Raw genomic sequence first — 20443 nt, 5'->3', positions numbered from 1 at the left:
TTTCTACTTTCCCGGCATCTGGATAACCTAGTTTTGCTGCGCTGCCGCAGAACCAATAAACTGAAGCAAATATAACTTTTTGGCCACTAGACCCTACCAGCAAATCTCATATTTCCTCTGCATTGACACAGTTTCTATGCTCTGTAGAACTTCCCATCCACAGTTGTCTAAGGACACACACTTTTATTTTTTATCAGCAGCGCATGCAGGGTTCATGCTTTGGTTTGTTGATTGCGATCCAGGGGCTTTTTCTTATTGTACCTATCACAAGACATGCACAAATGTGGTATGAATTTTTTTCAAAGACCACTATTATTAAATACAGTTATTTCGCATAATTTCAAACAATTATACCAAGTAAATTTACCATCACATAAAAGTTTGGCGGGGAGCTGGGGGTGGGAGGGGTTTAGTTACCCTAAATTGGGAACTAACCCTGAGTTCATCTCCTGTTTTTGTGTACTTTATGTGCTACCTTATGCTTCTGAGCATTTTGTTTTCATGACTCCTGGATCATTCAGTTCCTGGTTGGGCAAGCTATACACCTCTGATGAGCTTTAAATAGAATGAAACACGTGTCAGAATAGGCTTTTGCCTCATTCCAGGTTGGCTTGAATGGTATTTGAATAATATTTTCCAAATCTAAAAAACAAATTACTTACCCCCGGTAATGTTCTTTCCGGTGGATGTTCCTCCCATGGATTCCTCATCTTAGATATAATTTCCTGCTTTGCAGATCTTGCAGACATGTTGTCTCCCAGCAGGGGGGTGCTGTGCGGCCCATCATCGATGATCCTCGAGTTGACGGCTTTGGGATAAATAGCACGCACGGCAACCTGTGACCTCAATTGTCATTTTTTTCCTCCTGTGCTGCCGCATTAGGGGTCACAGACAAAAAGAATAGCTGCTTTAAGCGTTGAAGGATAGAGTCATAATAGAGACATCGGAGGAAGCTCATTAACCGTGGTGTAGGCTAGGAAGGTAATGAAGAATCCATGGAGGAACATCCAACTGGAGCAAAATCACTAGGTGTAAGTAATTTGTTCTTCTAATGGATTGTGTCCTCCCACGGATTCCCCATCTTAGATAGGCTCGCATTACAGTAAGACATCATGAAGGAGGGAAGGAGTGAAGTCTGCAGCAATTATGTCACAACCTGTTGGAAAACAGCTCTGCCAAAATGAGACTCATTGGCAGATAGGGTATCCAGGCAATAGTGTTTTGCGAACGTGTGGATGAAAGTCCATTGGGCGGGGACCCCTACAAGTGTGCAATGGAACTTAAAGAATCTTTGAAAACTCTTTCTTGGGCATGTTCACAGGACAAGGTCCCCAGAGGGACACTGTTGTATTATATGGATTGAAACGCACATTTGTCCAACATCAGGTATGTTGGTAGAGATGGAATCTATGTGGAATTCCCAGCCAGGAAAGATTGAAATGAGATACTAATTAACAAGTTAGGGGTGAGTGCAAGAAACAGATATGCACAGTATGAAGAATTGACAGAAATGGCTTTGGCATTGAAACATGTGGCACAGGTATTGCATGCTCTGGTAATTACAGTTCACAAATATGTGTACCCCTTCGTTCATCGCAAAAGAAAATACTAAGTTTAGTCGATAGAAACTAGTCTTTGAGTCTATGTTAGTTCTATATTGTCCAGTCTCCTTAATTTTAGAGATCTGTGGACGTTAAGTCTAAGAATATCCACCCACAGTACCAGTGAATAATCAATTACATTTGGTAAATAAACATTAAAGGGAAAAGAAAGAGGAAAGGAGCCACTTTAAATCAATGTTGCTCCTTTACTCAGTGCAACCAGACAAATTTATTTTGTTCTGTGAACCTGAAATGTATCAACTCTTTTGATTTGATTACGGTGGGGACAGTTCCTTTCAATGTGCTGCGTGGTTGCTGCTCCTGTTTGTTCCTCTATGTCCGCTGCAAGATGTATACAGCGTTTCATCCATGGCAGACTAGTGGTTACAGTTGCCATGGTATCGCACTTTGCCATTACGAGAAGTACACTTTATCTTCAGTAGTGGTAGCAACATGATTTTAGGGCTTCAAGTAATGGGAAGGTACATTTTATGGCTTATGGTGACTGCTAGCCAGCAAGTAAGGTTTACCAACTCTTCCCGTCATAGCACTCCCATGTACTCTCTTCTGATGTTCAAAATATAACATTCCGGTTTGTACCAGTGCAAGTCACATCATACCAGAAGACTTTGGCATATAAAAGTGCTAGGAAGCAGCCTTTGAGTTTCCGTCTGTAAATGTGCTACATAAACAAGTATTACCAAAGCATTCAGAGTGTGACAACACTAAAGGAAAGCCAAAAGAAAAACAACATAAGTAAAAATCTGTACATTCATCAATTATAATACATTGATAATAGTAGTCTTCACATTGGTTTGGATTGACAACGATACATGATAAATAATAAGTACAAGTATTTTAAAATAAATTGAACAATGTAGTGTTTGGTGTACAAAGTGACGTAAAATCAACGATGATTGTAAATTCTGACAATGCCAAGGATGAGTTCTGGTGTTGCAGATGCTGGCTGTTAATCAATGCCTTCAATGCATACTGGGACAGGGAGGGTTTCCAAGTTGCCCTCAAATTACAACTTTTTTTGGAGAAGAGTGACGGAAAGATATTCCAGGGTCATTAGGTAAAAGATATCTTTGCCAACGTGGGAGATAGTTACAGGCATAATCTAAGGACAGGGGACCTATTATTTGTAATGGTTCCCTGTAATCGTCACATTTCAGCGGTCATGAGATATATAGAGGCCACCTTCATCAGGGCTCCGATTCAGGGACCCTGCCGGGACTGCAATCCCAATTTCTGGGTTTGGTCATCAATGGAGGATGATACAGTTGAGTTTGGTGATCACGGTGGGGGCGCTGCAGGGTGGTGCCCCTAGGGCTGCAGGAAGCAAGGTCTTGCTAGGTAGTGTGCAGAGAAACAGGTTAGGCACACAAGGTGTCCTGTGGTTGTTGTTCCCAATTTTAATTCGAGTCAGTGGGTAATCCGATTTGATTGCGGTGGGGACAGTTCCTTTCAATGTGCTGCGTGGTTGCTGCTCCTGTTTGTTCCTCTGTGTCCGCTGCAAGATGTATACAGCGTTTCATCCATGGCAGACTAGTGGTTACAGTTGTCATGGTATCACACTTTGCCATTACGAGAAGTACACGTTATCTTCAGTAGTGGTAGCAACATGATTTTAGGGCTTCAAGTAATGGGAAGGTACATTTTATGGCTTATGGCGACTGCTAGCCAGCAAGTAAGGTTTACCAACTCTTCCCGTCATAGCACTCCCATGTACTCTCTTCTGATGTTCAAAATATAACATTCCGGTCTGTACCAATGCAAGTCACATCTTACCAGAAGACCTTGGCACATAAAAGTGCTAGGAAGCAGCCTTTGAGTTTCAGTCTGTAAATGTGCTGCATAAACAAGTATTACCAAAGCAAGAAGTGGAGAGCCACATAGAGCACAATAAAAAGAGTTGAATAGAAATAGACCAATGGTTAGTTAATTACAAACACATCATATTGTCATCCTCCTACCCCTGTCTCTACACCTGGCCCTACAAGCTCTCATCAGTAAAGTCACCAATTAACTCTCAAATGTGTGCTTCTCCTGTTCTTGGCATGCAGCACAGTGATTTGCAACCGCTGCTAGTTCGAGCTGTCACCCAATACACACGTTTTAAGTTGCATTCGAACTTTGGGTAGCAGCCTCGCTATAGCTTCCTAAGCCGTCTCATCTGGGTTAGTAATACCTGAATGTTGTGCAAACACCACTTGCAACCTGTCCAAATAGACAGCTGGGGAAACCCCTTTATTTTACCTACAATTCCCTGTCTTAGCCCAATCAGTTTTTCATGGAAGGATCTCAGGGATCGAAGCAACTATTTTTTCCCTGACCTGCACCAACGGGTCCCCTGTGCTGGCCAATTGACGTGTTCTACAAATATCTGTCTTCGGGTGGCAATACTATCCTCATGAGCGGATTCATATCTGCCCAAGAGGTGCAATAACATTGTATTACTTTCTGCAGCTCTTCCACAAAAACGCTATGGCTATTCTGTAATATTTGGGAATTCCTTTGGCAGGTTTTGCAAATCACACACTGTCCATGGAACATGCACAGTGACAATGTTCAAATGTTGTTGCCCTTTTTCTGTTAACTGTTGGCATTTGCCTGAGAAGCGCTTAGAGGACTCAAAGGTCTCCTCCACACATCATCCCTCCCCTCATCACTGAAGGAGTATAGGAGGGACGTGCACGGATCAACATATGCTTCCCTGCAGCTCCTTTGTCACTCAAACCAGGTTGTTCAAGTGCTTAGGACTCAACTAGCTGAGGCGATTGCAATTGGGCATACTCAGGAGCCTGTGCCTCCTGCTGAGGTTGCCTCTGCCCCGCCCTCACAGATGCTTGTATGTTAGCAAAGAACACAACAATGTCTTCAGTGGATTCACTCTTCTGCTCTTCCTGATCTGTTTCAGATGTCTCTTCCATTTTCTGGGGACACAGGCGTGTGCTTTTGTCAGACATTCCCCTCGATCTTAAGTACTTTATTTGTCCTCCCAATCTGTCATTGATTTCCCTAAATCCCTTTTTCTTGCATTCATTATGTTGTGCTGTCCCCTCCTCCAACCATGTTGCAAATGCTCCCCACTGTTTTGGAGTAATCTTCCCTTTTTGTTCTGTTAGTGATTGTCGGAGTGCTCCCAATTTGTCTAAGTTAGAAGTCCCTTCAATCATAAACTGAGTATTTTTGTTCTGTTGGTCAAGCCAAGAATCTAAAAAGTGACATGAGGCGCTATTAAAATGAGCAAACATATAATATTTTTGCAACTACTTTGGGGGTTCCACAGTTTGTGTTGACTGGTCTTTGCGCATTTCTGTCCCTTGTTTTCATGACTCACCCAGTTAGCAGCTGGCCCTGTTCCATTCAATCTCTGACTCCACTCCTTTGCGATCCTGAGAAAGAAGGGGTTTGACAACAAGAGACACCACAAAGTGGCCCTGCCAGGGCTATGGGGCACTCAACCTGCATCATACTCTCACCCTATTTAATCAGGCTTCGATGCTTCAATTCCCAATGTCTCCTTTTAACCATTCCCTATGCTAAACCAGAAAAAAACGGATAACATGGAGAGGACTGCCACGGATACCTTCTTTTTCCAGAACCTGAATGCATTTGACTAAAATATCCGATATATATCCAAATCAACCTAACTGCCTTATAAATCCCAATATTTATTCAGATCGGTTAAAGGGCAGAAATAATATACAATTGCAAAGACAAAAGCAATAAAAACAGGGCAATCAATGACCAGTTTAACATAGCCAATACAGAGCGTCCATCTTATCGCTGCATATACCCTAAATAAATCCCCCATTTGCCTGTTCATCTCCTAAATCAGGGAGGAAAATACTCTCTCGGCTCCCCTGTGTGGCCGTGCAGGCATGCGCACCAAAGTGGCATTCTCCTTATGATAACCCCAATGGAGTTTTTAACAAGGCCTCCTACCCTATTCTCTGTGCACGTCAGGGGTCTTTGGGTTGGGGAAACCTAACATCTGATGCTGAATCGTCCTGCACTATGGGTCAGAGTTGCAAGCACCAACTGTTAACATGGAAAGACCAGCATATTTAGCTCTTGGTAGATGAATCGGCTGGTCAAAGGGTATACTAGTAGCAGTGTCTTGCAAGACAAACGGCCAACATCCCCTCATAGCCCCAAAGCTCAGCGAGCCTGCTCCACCCCAGATCTGATCCACTTATACCTCTGAAGATGTTCAACCCATATCTTCAAAGTGGCCTATGCAGCCTTTCCCACATGCAGTTCCCACTGTCAGGTTGCCCACATCGTTGTGTGGGCGGGCCCCCGTTGAGTCCCAAAGGACATGACGTCCCGTACGTGACGTCAGGGGAAGGGGAGGGACGAGGGCAGGTTCGGCAGTTCCGCCGATGAGTTTAATAAAGGAGGTTGCATCATACCCCGGCTCCTGCGTATCATTCCTGCGCAAGCAGGGCCTTCCACGAGGGGACGCTTCGGGAAGAAGCGGCACCTCAACACTGGCGACGAGCGGGCACGGACTCCCGCTGGCACCGTGCCGAGGTCTGCGGTCGAGCAGTTCAGCGCGTCGGCGAGCCTCGGGCACGACGGCCAACTTTACACGGCCCCGCCTCCCGCGTGACAAAGGCCTGGATTCAGCACACGGGCACCCCATACTTACGGGAGCACTGACTCCGTGCGGCCCCGCCTCCCGCGTGACAAAGGCCCAAACACTGCACACGGGCGCCTGCGCGAAGGAGGGCAGGCACGCCCAGTGAAAACAAGAAACGGGAGAGTGGCGCCAGAGGAAGCCGTCCTCTCGTGCCAATCACAACCTCCCTCCCAAGAGTGGCGTGAGGCTGCGCAGGCCAGGAAATCAGGCCGCACCGCAAGGAATCGGTGAGGTGTGGAAGGAAATCCACCACACGCAGCGAAAGTGCCGCCGCAGCTGCCCAAGCACCGTCACAGGTGCCATAGCCTATCGGCACACAAACTCTCCACTGCAACGCAGTTATGTCGGACACGGCGACCACGGCAGCATCCTCCTCGGGAGGGGTAGGATCGGCGCCTGGAAATGCTGATACAGCACAAGACAACAGCCAGCATGCACACCAGGAGGGAGCAGCCCAAGTCATGCACATGACCAACACGTTCGAATCTAGAGATACCTCTAATCTTGGGCCCAGATGGAATATATGGCTACGGGACTTCAAGTTCTACACAGGCGCCATAGGATTGACGGACGACACAAGGCTGAAAAATACACTGTTCATGGCAGTGAGACCGGCGGTAAGAGACATTGCGGGGGAGCTGCTGAACATAGAAACAGTCACATACGGGGAGCTACACGCCAAACTGTCCGAATACTTTGCGCCACATACAAATGTGGATTATGAGCGCCACATGTTCCACACAACAAGACAGGAAAAAGGGGAGTCAATAGACAATTTCGTGATGCGCCTCCGCATCAAACTGAAACATTGCGAATTCCATAGATACTCCAATGAAGAGGCACTCAGGTCCCAAGTAATCGCCGGGTGCCTCTCGCAGCCTTTTCGTAAGCAGCTCCTACAGAAACAACGATCGCTAGAAGAAATCCTGGCGCTGGCCCGCATGGAAGCAGCGGTGGATTCGCAATTGGATAGCCTAGGCAAAGTGTCCATACACCAACACAGTGACAACACTGAGTCGATCAATAAACTGTATACCCACCCTAATCAAGGCAACAAACACCTCGAAGCCACATGTTTTAAATGTGGTTACGAATACCCAAACACAGGGACATGCCCGGCCATAGGACAAAAGTGCGCCGCATGTGGGGGAATGGACCACTACAGGGCCATGTGCAAGAACGCCCCAACCCACACAACTCCCAAACATCGCTACCAAGAAAGGTGCCGGCCCACCCCCCAGAGCCCACCCAAACCTGCAGTGGACAGCGAAAGACGGCGCGCCAGGAAAGAAGACAGCGACCGCAGAAGCCGATACACACGCGAAGATATAAACGCTCGTCAGAGGACACGAGACGATCACACAGAGGGCGTTTTGTAAGATACGTTGAGACCAGATCCCCCACCAGTAGTGACACCCCATCGTCAGAAGAGGATCAAAGGAGGAAAGGTTACGTGTGGGCCTTACAGGACAACACGGCGGCCACCCAACACAGCCCCATATTGACACTTCAAGTGAATGACACCCCACTGAAGTTTCTCGTGGATACCGGAGCGACGGTCAACATCATCAGTGAAAGCGCATATCAGTCCTTGACCACACGGCCTAGAATCAGAAAGGCCACGGTGGACATATACCCCTATGGCTCCACGACACCCCTGCCATGCAAAGGCATGATCACAGCCATGTGCACACATAAAGGGCACTCCGCAAAGATCCCACTATACATTTTAGACACAGAAGCTAACAGTGGATGTATACTGAACTTCCGGACAGCAGTAGACATGGGACTAGTACACATCTTATACCAGCTGATGGCCCACAAGTACTTTACAAAACCGGACTCAATCAAACAATCATTCCCAAAGCTCTTCACCGGCCTAGGCAAGCTGCGAAACCGGAAAGTACACCTCCACATTAACCCTCAGGTCAAACCAGTGGCCCAACACTATTGAGGCATTCCATTTAATATCCAGAGACAGGTGGAAGAGGAGTTGGACAAACTCATCAAAATGAACGTTATAGAACCTGTATCGGGCCCGACGCCATGGGTATCGCCCATCGTCCCCGTCCCCAAGAAGTCACCAGAAGGATCCATACGTTTATGCGTAGATATGCGCAGAGCCAACACAGCCATCGAAAGGGAAAGGCATCAGGCGCCCAGGATCACGGACATGATTCACCTTCTTCATGGGGCGAGAGTTTTCTCCAAGTTAGACCTTACGAAAGGATACCACCAAATTGAAATCGCACCGGAATCCCGTTACATCACCACATTCGTCACTCATCTCGGCCTGTTTCAATACAAAAGACTCAGCTTCGGCATATCCTCGGCCGCCGAGATCTTTCAGGAGGAGATTCACAAGGTCATCAGACACGTCCCCAACTGTCTGAACTATTCGGACGACGTCCTAGTCTACGGTAAATCACAGGAAGAACATGACCTGGCACTACACAGGGTATGCCAAGCGCTGAACGACGCAGGGCTAACCTTAAACAAATCCAAGTGCGAGTTCTCGAAAGGATCTCTGAGGTTTTTCGGGCACATCTTCTCGGATAAAGGCATGAGACCCGACCCGGAAAAAGTAGAGGCCCTCAACTCAGCCACGCCCCCCGTGAACACCACCGACCCCAGGTCGTTTCTAGGACTGGCCAGCTATTGCTCCAGATACCTGAAAGACTACGCCACAGTCAGTAACCCCCTGCGCCTACTCACTCAGAAGGACACGCCATTCACATGGTCGAAGAAGTGTCAAGCAGCGTTCGAAGCGATAAGGAAGGCCATCGCACAGGCAGAAGACATGGCATACTTTGACGCCAGCCGCGACACCGAACTAATAGTGGATGCCAGCCCGGTGGGACTCGGCGCCATATTGACCCAGAAAGATCCCATGGAGCCACATATCACACATGTGGTAGCATATGCCAGCCGGAGCCTGACGACCACGGAACAGGCATACTCACAGGCCGAAAAAGAGAGCCTCGCGGTCGTCTGGGCTTGCGAATATTTTCATCTCTTCCTGTTTGGCAAGGAGTTCACCATCATCACGGACCACCAGGCACTGCTTACCATATACGGCAGCCCGAAGGCCAGGATGCCACCGAGAATTGCCAGATGGGGCCTACGTCTACAGGATTACAGGTTCCTGTAACGCTCACCTGATTCCCGTAGAGGCGCCGGTCTTGACTGGGCGTATACCGTATCTTCTAAGGTGATGTGTAACACACGGCTGGCTCTTTGGGCTGGACCCCTGTGCACTGTATGTCTGACTTGAAGGGTAAGGTGTCTTAAGTAAGTGAACGCCGTGCTCTCCATCTGCTTCGGAGCAGGGTGCTGAAACCAGTTTCCTCACTGGATAAGGGAAGCAGGCCTCTTGACTTCAGAGGACTGCTGTCCGTCGTTTTCTTCACGCACGGTAGTTTTCGAGTAATTCAAATGTCTTTAAAAGTCTTTAGTAATGTTGTATCTTGTTTTGCAGGGTTTCGGCGATGGCGAAGATGGAGCCCGTGTGATGAATAGAAGCGCCTTGAAGCACGTAAGTAAGCGCTTGCTGCCTGCTTCACGGCGCGCTCTAACTGTCTTTTTCCTTTGCAGGTATAAGTTCGGAGTGGCTGCAGGGTGCCGGAATACCCACTGGGTTAGATGCGAAAGGAGTAATGGCTCGTGAGTATTTAAGTTCCCCAAAGTCTTTAAACGCACCTTGTTTTATCTTTCAGATGCGGGATGCAGCGCCGAAGACCTCCGGAGCGTGCGCAGAATTGGTAAGCTTTTGTCTTCAGATGCCGGAATGCAGTGCGAGGCGTTGATGACAGCCGATGGATCAGGTAAAAGGAGCGCTGTCACTGAAGACCGTAATGCTAACCTGTTCTTTCTTGTCTTTATAGGTGTTGCTGAAGACTGGATTCAGGATGGTAAGCCTTTTTCCTTAGGCCCAGGATCAGATGCAGAAGACACGATGAGCGTTCTGCTGCAGAGGATGTAGAATAACACAAAGCAAGATTCATCCATCGGGTGTGGTTTAAATAGCCTCCTGTAGTGCTTAGGTGTCTCCTTCCACAGCCACGCCTAGGAAAGAAAAGAGTCCCTGCTTTCCAGAAGAGTTCCAGGGTTCTGAACCTAGGGAGTGGCTCCTGCCCCACCCAACAGGAAAAGTAGTCCCGAACAGAAGAGGATCAGAGGCTCAACTGGCAGGTAAGTAAGCAGCATGGTCTGCCGCAGGTAAGTCCACCCAAGCATTATGAGCCCGGCGCTTCCAGCGCTGGGACTGGGCACATTTATGAGCCTGGCGCCACCGGCGCCAGGACAGAGTCCAAAAGGTCCCAATTGGGACCGGCTGGCGCTCGGAACCTGGGTTATGGGTCTGCTTCCAAGGGAGTTGGGCAAGTCCTGACCTCTTGGAAGCAGAGATCATGACAGTACCCCCCCTCAAGGCCCCTCCCAAACCGGGCTTCTCCGGGGGTTTGGGTTTGTCAGGAAATGTTCGATGAAATTTTTTGATTAGGCGAGGAGCGTGGACATATTCAGCAGGTTCCCAGGATCTCTCTTGGGGGCCGTAGCCTTTCCAGTCAATTAGGTAAAATAGTTTAGATTTGGAGATCTTGGAGTCCAGAATGCTTTTGACTTCAAACTCGAGTTCTCCATCAACTAGGAAAGGTTTTGGAGATTTAGTTAGTCGGGTTTGAGGTTGCACGGGTTTTAATAGAGAGACGTGGAAGACCGGATGAATCTTCATGTGCGGGGGCAAGTCCAACTTGACCGCTACTGGGTTTACTATGGTAGTGATGGAATAGGGACCAAGGTATCTTGGGTTGAATGTACGTGGCCCTTTTAGAGGTAGATATTTGGTAGATAACCAGACTTGATCCCCTACTTGATATTGAGGGGCTTCCTTCCGATGTTGATCTGCTCCTTTCTTGTATTGTTCTTTAGCCCTTTGAAGGTGAGAAACAGCTTCCTTAAAGGCTTGGGTGATTGTAGCATGCAGGTATTCTACTGCTGGTGTTTCAAGATCTTGGAGGGGATCCAACTCCGAGGTTCGAGGGTGACTGCCGTATAAAAGAAAAAACGGGGTTTTCCCAGTTCCCGAATGGACAGAGTTATTGTAGGCATATTCGGCTATCCAAAGTATGTCTTTCCAAGTTTTTTCAGTTTGTTGCAGCATGCAGCGTAAATACTGTTCCAGAGTTTGATTGGTCCTCTCGGTTTGTCCGTCGGTCTGAGGGTGGTGACTGGTCGATAGTCTCACATCAATTTGAGCCGACCGACAGCAACTTCGCCAAAAATGAGAAATAAATTGACTACCACGATCCGATATTAGAACCGAAGGAAAACCGTGCAGTCGGACGATGTTTTCCAGAAATTCACGGGCCAGAGTTGCTGCTGTTGGCAAGCCTTTGAGCGGAATGAAATGCGCCATCTTGGAGAATAAGTCCACGATTACTAGAATCGTATTGTATCCGGAGCATGGAGGTAGATCGGTGATGAAGTCCATAGAAAGCGTATGCCAAGGGCGAGGTGGGATGTCAATAGGGCGTAAGAGGCCTGCTGGTCTTTCCTTTTGACTCTTGTTTTGGGCGCATACTCCACAGGACATTATAAAGTCGGCCACCAGAAGTAGCGCTTGAACTTTTCTGAAGTCTTGGTCATACCGGGATGTCCTTCCATTAAAGAATCGTGATAACAAGAGATTACTTTTTTCTGTAAATCTGTGCTGGGCAGGTATAATCGTTCTTGGAAATACAACAAGTTGTCCTTTACTGCAAAGTCCTTTCCCTTTAAAGGCCAATTCTGTATGTCTGCTGGAGTTACAAGTTGCCTGGCTTTATCCTTAACTTCCTCTATGGATTGTGTGGCGATTACACCCAGGATTCTTTGTTCGGGAATGATAGGTACAGGTTTAGGGTTGATCAAGTGTTCTTCCACTCCCATTCGAGAAAGGGCATCGGCTTTACCATTTTTTGTACCGGGTCGATAGGTAATTATAAAGTCAAATTCGGCAAAGAATAATGCCCAACGAAGTTGTCTAGAGGATTGGGCTTTTGCAGTTTTCAAATATTGCAGGTTTCGGTGATCCGTAATCACAGTAACGGTGTGTCGGGCCCCCAGCAGATAATGCTGCCAAGCCTTAAAAGCAGACTTGATAGCCAGAAGTTCCTTGTCAGTAATCGTGTAATTGATTTCAGGAGGCGAGAATTTGCGGGACCAAAATGCCACAGGATGCAACTGATTGGTTACCGGGTCCTTTTGTGATAGAACTGCCCCCATGGCAAGGCTTGAAGCATCAGTTTCCATGATGTAGGGGAGTTCGGGGCGAGGGTGTTTTAAGATTGGTGCAGAGATAAATTTAGTCTTCAAATCCTGGAAAGCTTGTTCCGCCTCGGTAGACCATTCAAAACGTTTGTTTTTCTTTAACAAGGCAGTGATGGGCTGACCTATTCGAGAAAATTCGGGGATAAACCTACGGTAAAAGTTAGCGAAGCCTAACATGCTTTGCACACCTTTTACGGAGGATGGTGATGGCCATTTGAGAATTGCATCGACCTTCTTTGAATCCATACGTACTCCGCTAGGTGATAATATGAATCCCAAGAATTCAACTTCAGTCACGTTGAAAACACATTTTTCCAACTTAGCGAAAAGTTTGTGTTGACGCAATCTTTCGAGGACCATTTTTACGTGTTTCCGATGTTCAGATTCCGATGAAGAATAAACGAGGATGTCGTCAATGTAAACAACAACACACACATCTATGAGCTCTCTGAGGACATCGTTCATAAAATATTGAAAGGCGGCCGGGGCATTGCAAAGTCCAAAGGGCATGACCTGATATTCAAATAGCCCATATTTGGTGCGGAAGGCCGTCTTCCATTCATCGCCCTCCTTTATTCGAACCAAATGGTAGGCTCCTCTAAGGTCCAACTTTGTATATATGCATGCTTTTCTGACCTGGTCCAAGAGTTCAGGGATCAAAGGTAACAGATATCTATTCTTGACGGTGATCTGGTTCAGGGAGCGATAATCTATACAAGTTCTAAGGTCTCCTTCCTTTTTTGGAACGAAGAACAAAGCTGAAGAAGCAGGGGACTTGGAAGGACGAATAAACCCATTTGCCAGGTATTGATCCAGGTATTGACGAAGGTGAAGGTTCTCAGGCTCGGTGAGGGCATAAATTCTACTACAAGGAGGAGTAGATCCAGTTATCAGGTCTATCTGGCAGTCATAAGACCTATGAGGAGGTAGAGAGTTAGCCTGATCCTTCCAGAAAACATCTTGGTATTCTTGGTATTCGGGAGGTAACTGGGGAGTCGTCTCTGAAGAAGTTGTTGCCAGTGCAACACCAGGTGGAGGATGACAAGTAGAGACACATTCTGGAAACTGGACTGTTCTTGCTCGCCAATCGATCAGAGGATTGTGTTTCTCTAACCAAGGAATTCCTAGAATAACCTGAAACTGAGGGGCCTTAATCACATCGAACACGATCTTCTCATGGTGTCCATCTTGACTTACGAGCGTCACTTCTTGAGTGGTATGCGTTACTGGTCCGGAGGCTATCTCCGTTCCATCCACCGTAGTAATGACGTCCTTTACAGCCTTGGGACAAAGAGTTAGATTCATCCTCAAAACCATTGCATGATCCACATAATTGCCGATGGCACCGCTGTCGACGTAAGCTTCAATTGCATGTAATCGATCCGGATTATCAGGGCTAATGAGGACCATAGGTATCACGAAATGCGAGGTCACGGAACTGGTTTTCACGCTCGGCAAGAGGACCTCTATTCTTGTCGGGCGAGGTCGTTTCCCTGCTCAGAGTTTGTAACTTTGGTAACTGCAGCTCCTACTGCCTTCTTGGCAGGTTTCACCGGACAGTCTCGAAGAAAGTGCCCTGAGTTTCCGCAATAGAGGCATAATTGCAACTGTTTTCTTCTTTCCCGCTCCTTTTGTGTTAGAGGACCTTTCAGGCCCCCTATTTGCATGGGTTCCCCAGAGTCTACTCCTTTGGAAGGAGTTGTTGGTTTGGAAAATACTCGAGCATCAAACTTGGAACGATCAGCCTTCCTGTTCTGCAGTCTGTGATCTATTTGAACAACTAAATCTATATAGTCCGAACAATCTTGTGGGGGATTCACTACTTGGGCTAACACATCTTTGAGCTCTCCACGTAGACCTCTATAAAACAGCGTAATCCTTTTGTCCTCAGGCCATTGAGTTTCCACTATCAGTCTGTTGAAAGATGCAATATAAGCCAAAAGGTCTTGATTACCTTGTCGCAACGAAAGAAGCTCATTGTCCAAAGCCTGCCCCTGTGAATGTCTTGCGAAAAGTTTTTCCATACTGAGCTGAAAAGCTTGAAAATCATGGAGGACCGGATCATCTTGATTTACTAGAGGGATCGACCAGTCTGCCGCATTACCACTAAGGTACGAAAGCACGAAAGCTACTTTAGCCTGATCAGTTGGAAATGCTGCTGGCCGGCATAAGAAATGCAACTGACACTGATTGATAAATACTGCAAACCTCTTTGGGTCACCAGAAAATCGTTCGGGCGGAGCCAGAGGTACATTCCCAGGTAGGTTGATCTGCACTGGACTCATAGAGGATGTAGAAGGAAGATTTCCCCCAGATGCGGGTAACGGGGTCTGTCCGGCTTGTGACTGTAGCAATTGCCTAGCGAGATCATCTGTTCGCTCCTTGGAAATAATCAGTTCCCTTTTTAGAGCGTTGGTTTCCTGACGGGCTGCATGCACTTCTGCCCTTAGTTCCCCAAGCAACTGGGCTAGCTGGTCGGTATCCGAGGTTTCCATAGCGCCTGGACGGGAGTTTTGTGGTAGGCTTTGTGTTCTGTAACGCTCACCTGATTCCCGTAGAGGCGCCGGTCTTGACTGTGCGTATACCGTATCTTCTAAGGTGATGTGTAACACACGGCTGGCTCTTTGGGCTGGACCCCTGTGCACTGTATGTCTGACTTGAAGGGTAAGGTGTCTTAAGTAAGTGAACGCCGTGCTCTCCATCTGCTTCGGAGCAGGGTGCTGAAACCAGTTTCCTCACTGGATAAGGGAAGCAGGCCTCTTGACTTCAGAGGACTGCTGTCCGTCGTTTTCTTCACGCACGGTAGTTTTCGAGTAATTCAAATGTCTTTAAAAGTCTTTAGTAATGTTGTATCTTGTTTTGCAGGGTTTCGGCGATGGCGAAGATGGAGCCCGTGTGATGAATAGAAGCGCCTTGAAGCACATAAGTAAGCGCTTGCTGCCTGCTTCACGGCGCGCTCTAACTGTCTTTTTCCTTTGCAGGTATAAGTTCGGAGTGGCTGCAGGGTGCCGGAATACCCACTGGGTTAGATGCGAAAGGAGTAATGGCTCGTGAGTATTTAAGTTCCCCAAAGTCTTTAAACGCACCTTGTTTTATCTTTCAGATGCGGGATGCAGCGCCGAAGACCTCCGGAGCGTGCGCAGAATTGGTAAGCTTTTGTCTTCAGATGCCGGAATGCAGTGCGAGGCGTTGATGACAGCCGATGGATCAGGTAAAAGGAGCGCTGTCACTGAAGACCGTAATGCTAACCTGTTCTTTCTTGTCTTTATAGGTGTTGCTGAAGACTGGATTCAGGATGGTAAGCCTTTTTCCTTAGGCCCAGGATCAGATGCAGAAGACACGATGAGCGTTCTGCTGCAGAGGATGCAGAATAACACAAAGCAAGATTCATCCATCGGGTGTGGTTTAAATAGCCTCCTGTAGTGCTTAGGTGTCTCCTTCCACAGCCACGCATAGGATAGAAAAGAGTCCCTGCTTTCCAGAAGAGTTCCAGGGTTCTGAACCTAGGGAGTGGCTCCTGCCCCACCCAACAGGAAAAGTAGTCCCGAACAGAAGAGGATCAGAGGCTCAACTGGCAGGTAAGTAAGCAGCATGGTCTGCCGCAGGTAAGTCCACCCAAGCATTATGAGCCCGGCGCTTCCAGCGCTGGGACTGGGCACATTTATGAGCCTGGCGCCACCGGCGCCAGGACAGAGTCCAAAAGGTCCCAATTGGGACCGGCTGGCGCTCGGAACCTGGGTTATGGGTCTGCTTCCAAGGGAGTTGGGCAAGTCCTGACCTCTTGGAAGCAGAGATCATGACAGTTCCAAATACAGCATCGGCCAGGGAAGGAAGAAAACCCAGCGGATTACCTCTCCCGGCATCCAATGTCCACGACGGCATCTCAACCGTCCATAGCGGACGCATACATAAATTACATCATACATCACCTGCAACCACTCCCAGTAGGGTGGCTGGAGCTATCGATACAATCAGAGGCGGACCCAGCGCTGCGAATCGCTCGACACTGCCTACAGATGGACAAGACGACCCTTATGAAACATCAGGCCAGAGGTGAATCGGACACTACGAGGGAAGACATCAAGTGGCTGGACCAAGTCCGGGAAGAACTGACCGTGGTAGAGGACAACATCATACTAAAGGGATGCAAGGTCATCATCCCGAGAACGCTCCGGGAGAGGATAGTGCACCTAGCGCATGAAGGACACAGAGGCGTAGTCGCCACAAAGTGCCTCTTTCGCCAGAAAGTCTGGTTTCCTCAACTCGATCGCTTGGTAGAAACCATCGTGGGAGGTTGCCACATGTGTGCGCAAGTGGCGCCCCCGCCACACCCAAACCCATTACAATCGTCACTGCTGCCAAACAAAGTGTGGGAGGAGCTAGCAGTAGACTTATTCGGACCACTGAACAACGGGACACACGTGGTCGTACTTATGGACGAACATTCAAGATACCCGGACGCCCAAATAGTAGACAGCAGCGCCACATCATGTGTCATTCCAGCTCTTGACAGGATGCTCTCTGCCTATGGCATCCCCAAGATCATAAAGTCGGACAACGGTCCTACATTTATAAGTCAAGACTTTCAGCAATTCGCAAAGTACATGGGGTTTCAACATCGACGTATAACCCCCCGATGGCCACAGGCCAACGGCATGGTCGAAAGGTTCATGGCCAACATAAAGAGGACCATCCAAATAGCCCATGTGCAAAACAAGCCATTCGAACAGGCCCTCAATCAATTATTACGAGAATACAGGCACACGCCCCACAGCACGACGGGAGTGTGCCCCGCAGACCTGATGTTCCGAAGACCGATCACCACGAGATTACCCGAAGACCCGAGACCACAAGAACTGACACCGCTAGAAAAAGAAGCGAAAGCAAATGACACCGCGAGGAAAGCAAAGACGAAAGAGATCACAGACAGGAAAAGAAGAGCTTGGGAGAACATAATGCAACCAGGAGACGAAGTATGGCTCAGGCAACCCAAGAATCGGAAAGAAGAAGCCACCTTTGCACCCACACCCCTGGTCGTGACACACAAGAAGGCCTCTATGGTCACAGCACAAAGGGATGACTGTTCAATGGTAACTAGGAACAGCTCGTACTTCAAACAAGTCAGACTGACTCCAGCAGGTCAATGGACCTGGGACAGGGATAGCGATGAGGACAGACCACGCGAAGAAGCGTACCAAGGAGACGGGGAAGAGTCAGAAGGCGAGGCGCACCCCCCCACACTCGCCAGGGAAGGACCAACCCCGATCAAGACAACACGACCGCAGAGGAGTCGCATGAAGCCGACGCGACTCATTGAGGATATGGGGTAAGAGGGGAGCCCCTCAACTCGCATGTTAAAAAGGGGGGAGATGTCAGGGAGCCCACATCGTTGTGTGGGCGGGCCCCCGTTGGGTCCCAAAGGACATGACGTCCCGGACGTGACGTCCGGGGTAGGGGAGGGACGAGGGCAGGTTCGGCAGTTCCGCCGATAAGTTTAATAAAGGAGGTTGCATCATACCCCGGCTCCCGTGTATCATTCCTGCGCAAGCAGGGCCTTCCACGAGGGGACGCTTCGGGAAGAAGCGGCACCTCAACACCCACCTCCCCAAAAAAAGGAACGTATTGTCGAGTGAGAGTCTATCATTTATTTCCCCGGCCCATAAGTATCATGTCGTATTCAACTTCCGGGTCATGATGCCGACTTTTCCGACTTCCGGTTTCATCCTCCTCGGGTGAGGGGTTTAGGTCCTTCGCCCACTTACACACATCTGGTCCCCTATGAGGGGCTAATCATTCATACTAGCAAATACCGGTACAGTCTAAAACACTGCAGGCTGATGGCATTCACCCACTAGACCCGAGCTCACCGAAAAAGTCCTACGCTCAGCATTTCATTGAGCATGCATCCCACTTCTTCAGAGACAAGTAAAACCCTCAAAGAATTCCACTGTGATTTAAAGAAAAAGATAATTCAGTGGAGCCAGTAACAAATGAGCATAGCAAAGGCATCACAAGAGGGAAAAAACATTTCCTATATAAAACGTCTTCTGTACATCCATGCAAGATTCTTCACCCTCCCCACACCTGCACGTAACTAACCTTGACGTCACTTTACTTCATTATAGCTTTCTGAGGAGGTGGTTCGCACATTCACATAGGGTTGCATTGTAATGAAATATGAAGCAAAACATAAGAAAATAATTTGTCTCGACAGTTCCCCCTTTTGCACTGCAGAGAAACATAACAATATCAACTTTGTAGTCATGTGCCCTGTTACATCATTTAAAGGGTTTAATGGGAACCAGGTCTACACGTACAGACATTTATTAATCCATTCAATAAACTCTAAACTCATCAGGGCGTCAATTTCTTTGTCTAATGCGTCTCCCTACTCTTACATATCATTGTCATGTCTAACACTAGAATAGAACAACACGACCCAGGCGGTAAGTTACCGCCTGGGTCGTACCCTTACCACCATGGCGTGAACTATGTTTATGCCATGGTGGTTGGCGGATTTACCGCCCCATTCCAAGGTGAGTGGGGCGGTAAATCCCCATTTCCCATTTTACCCTTCCCCATTCCCATTTTCGCCCCATAGGGCATAATGGGAATGGGGAAAGGCGATAATTACGGCACCGTAAATTACGGTGCCGTAATTATCGCCAAGGTCCCTTTGCGGCATGGATTTTAACGGCTGCAAAAAGCAGCCGTTAAAAGCCATCCCGCAAAGGGAACCTTGTAATCAGGCGTTAAGGGTCGGCGCCGTTTACGGCTCCGTAAACCCCTTAACGCCTGAGTCAGAATGAGGGCTGTTTGGAGGTCTGCAGGTGTAAATCTTAACTCTGTTACTACTACATACAGCGATTACTTTGGCAGTTTTTTCCTGTACCATTTCGATCATCATACATATAACATCAGAAGGGGTGCACGGGGTGGCATACCAGTGGGCACTCTGCAAATCTTCTAGATGTAATTGTTTCTTTAACTCATGAATTTTCTGCATCTGGGTCAAGATTGCTAAAAGGTTTTCAAACCTACGTGGTATACATGTAGTCAATTGTTCTGACAATTCAGGATTGAGACTTACCATTTCTGACCTCTCTACTGGATAGATGTTGTGCATCTTAGCACTTGTCCTTGAGGAAAGTGTATATCAAATGAAGAAGGTTTACTCATAAAATTACAACTATCATTTGCATCAACAATTTACATCTTGTAAAATAGCACTTTGAGCTAATCCCTTCCAACATATCCTATTTCCTGCCAGCATCACCCATCATCTAGCTAAATTACTAACACATTACAGCAGTGGAGGATGAGGGGCCACAACAACCAATCACTCCCTAACCCTATCCAGGGACCTGGGGTTATTTTCGGGGAAAACTATGAGATACAAGCTAGTAGTCCTGGGTCTGTCACCTCCCAAATACTGCACTGTGTCACTGACTCCCAACTGCAGCTAGCCCATAAACCAAGCAAGATTTGACTAGTTAGGGCCCAAATGCCATCAACGAGATCTCAGCTTGAGAGGTATGCGAAATTCCTGGACATCTCCAAATTCTGTACTTCCATGTCTTCCTCCATTGCCAAAGAGCTACAGGCATGGTGTCGCACATTTTCATGGATGCTGATGAGCTGATCGTTTAGGAGGTCTTGAGCATCAGCACAGGCAAAGTCCCATTCTAGAGCAGCTCTTGCAGTTGCAATGTTCCAGTTAAGAGCTGTCAGAAGCGCCTTCGTGGCTGGATCCTCAGCTCTCCAATATTGTCATCTGCGTTGGTCAACTGTACCCTGGTTATAAGCCCAGCGGCTGATTGGAGCCTGCCCAAACAATTACTAAGGGGCTGGCCGCTGTACACAATCAATGCTGCAAGGG

General features: G+C 47.8%; 1 protein-coding gene across 1 annotated transcript in view; it reads right to left on the bottom strand.

Moving 5' to 3' along the window:
• Positions 1–20443, bottom strand: part of CC2D2B (coiled-coil and C2 domain containing 2B) — a 2924037-nt gene that overhangs the window by 395108 nt on the left and 2508486 nt on the right. The window lies entirely within an intron of this gene.

This window comes from Ambystoma mexicanum, chromosome 8 (assembly GCF_040938575.1).
Source record: "Ambystoma mexicanum isolate Mex_15411 chromosome 8, UKY_AmexF1_1, whole genome shotgun sequence".
NCBI classification, from domain to species: Eukaryota; Metazoa; Chordata; class Amphibia; order Caudata; family Ambystomatidae; genus Ambystoma; species Ambystoma mexicanum.
This window is presented reverse-complemented; position numbering and strand designations above follow the sequence as displayed.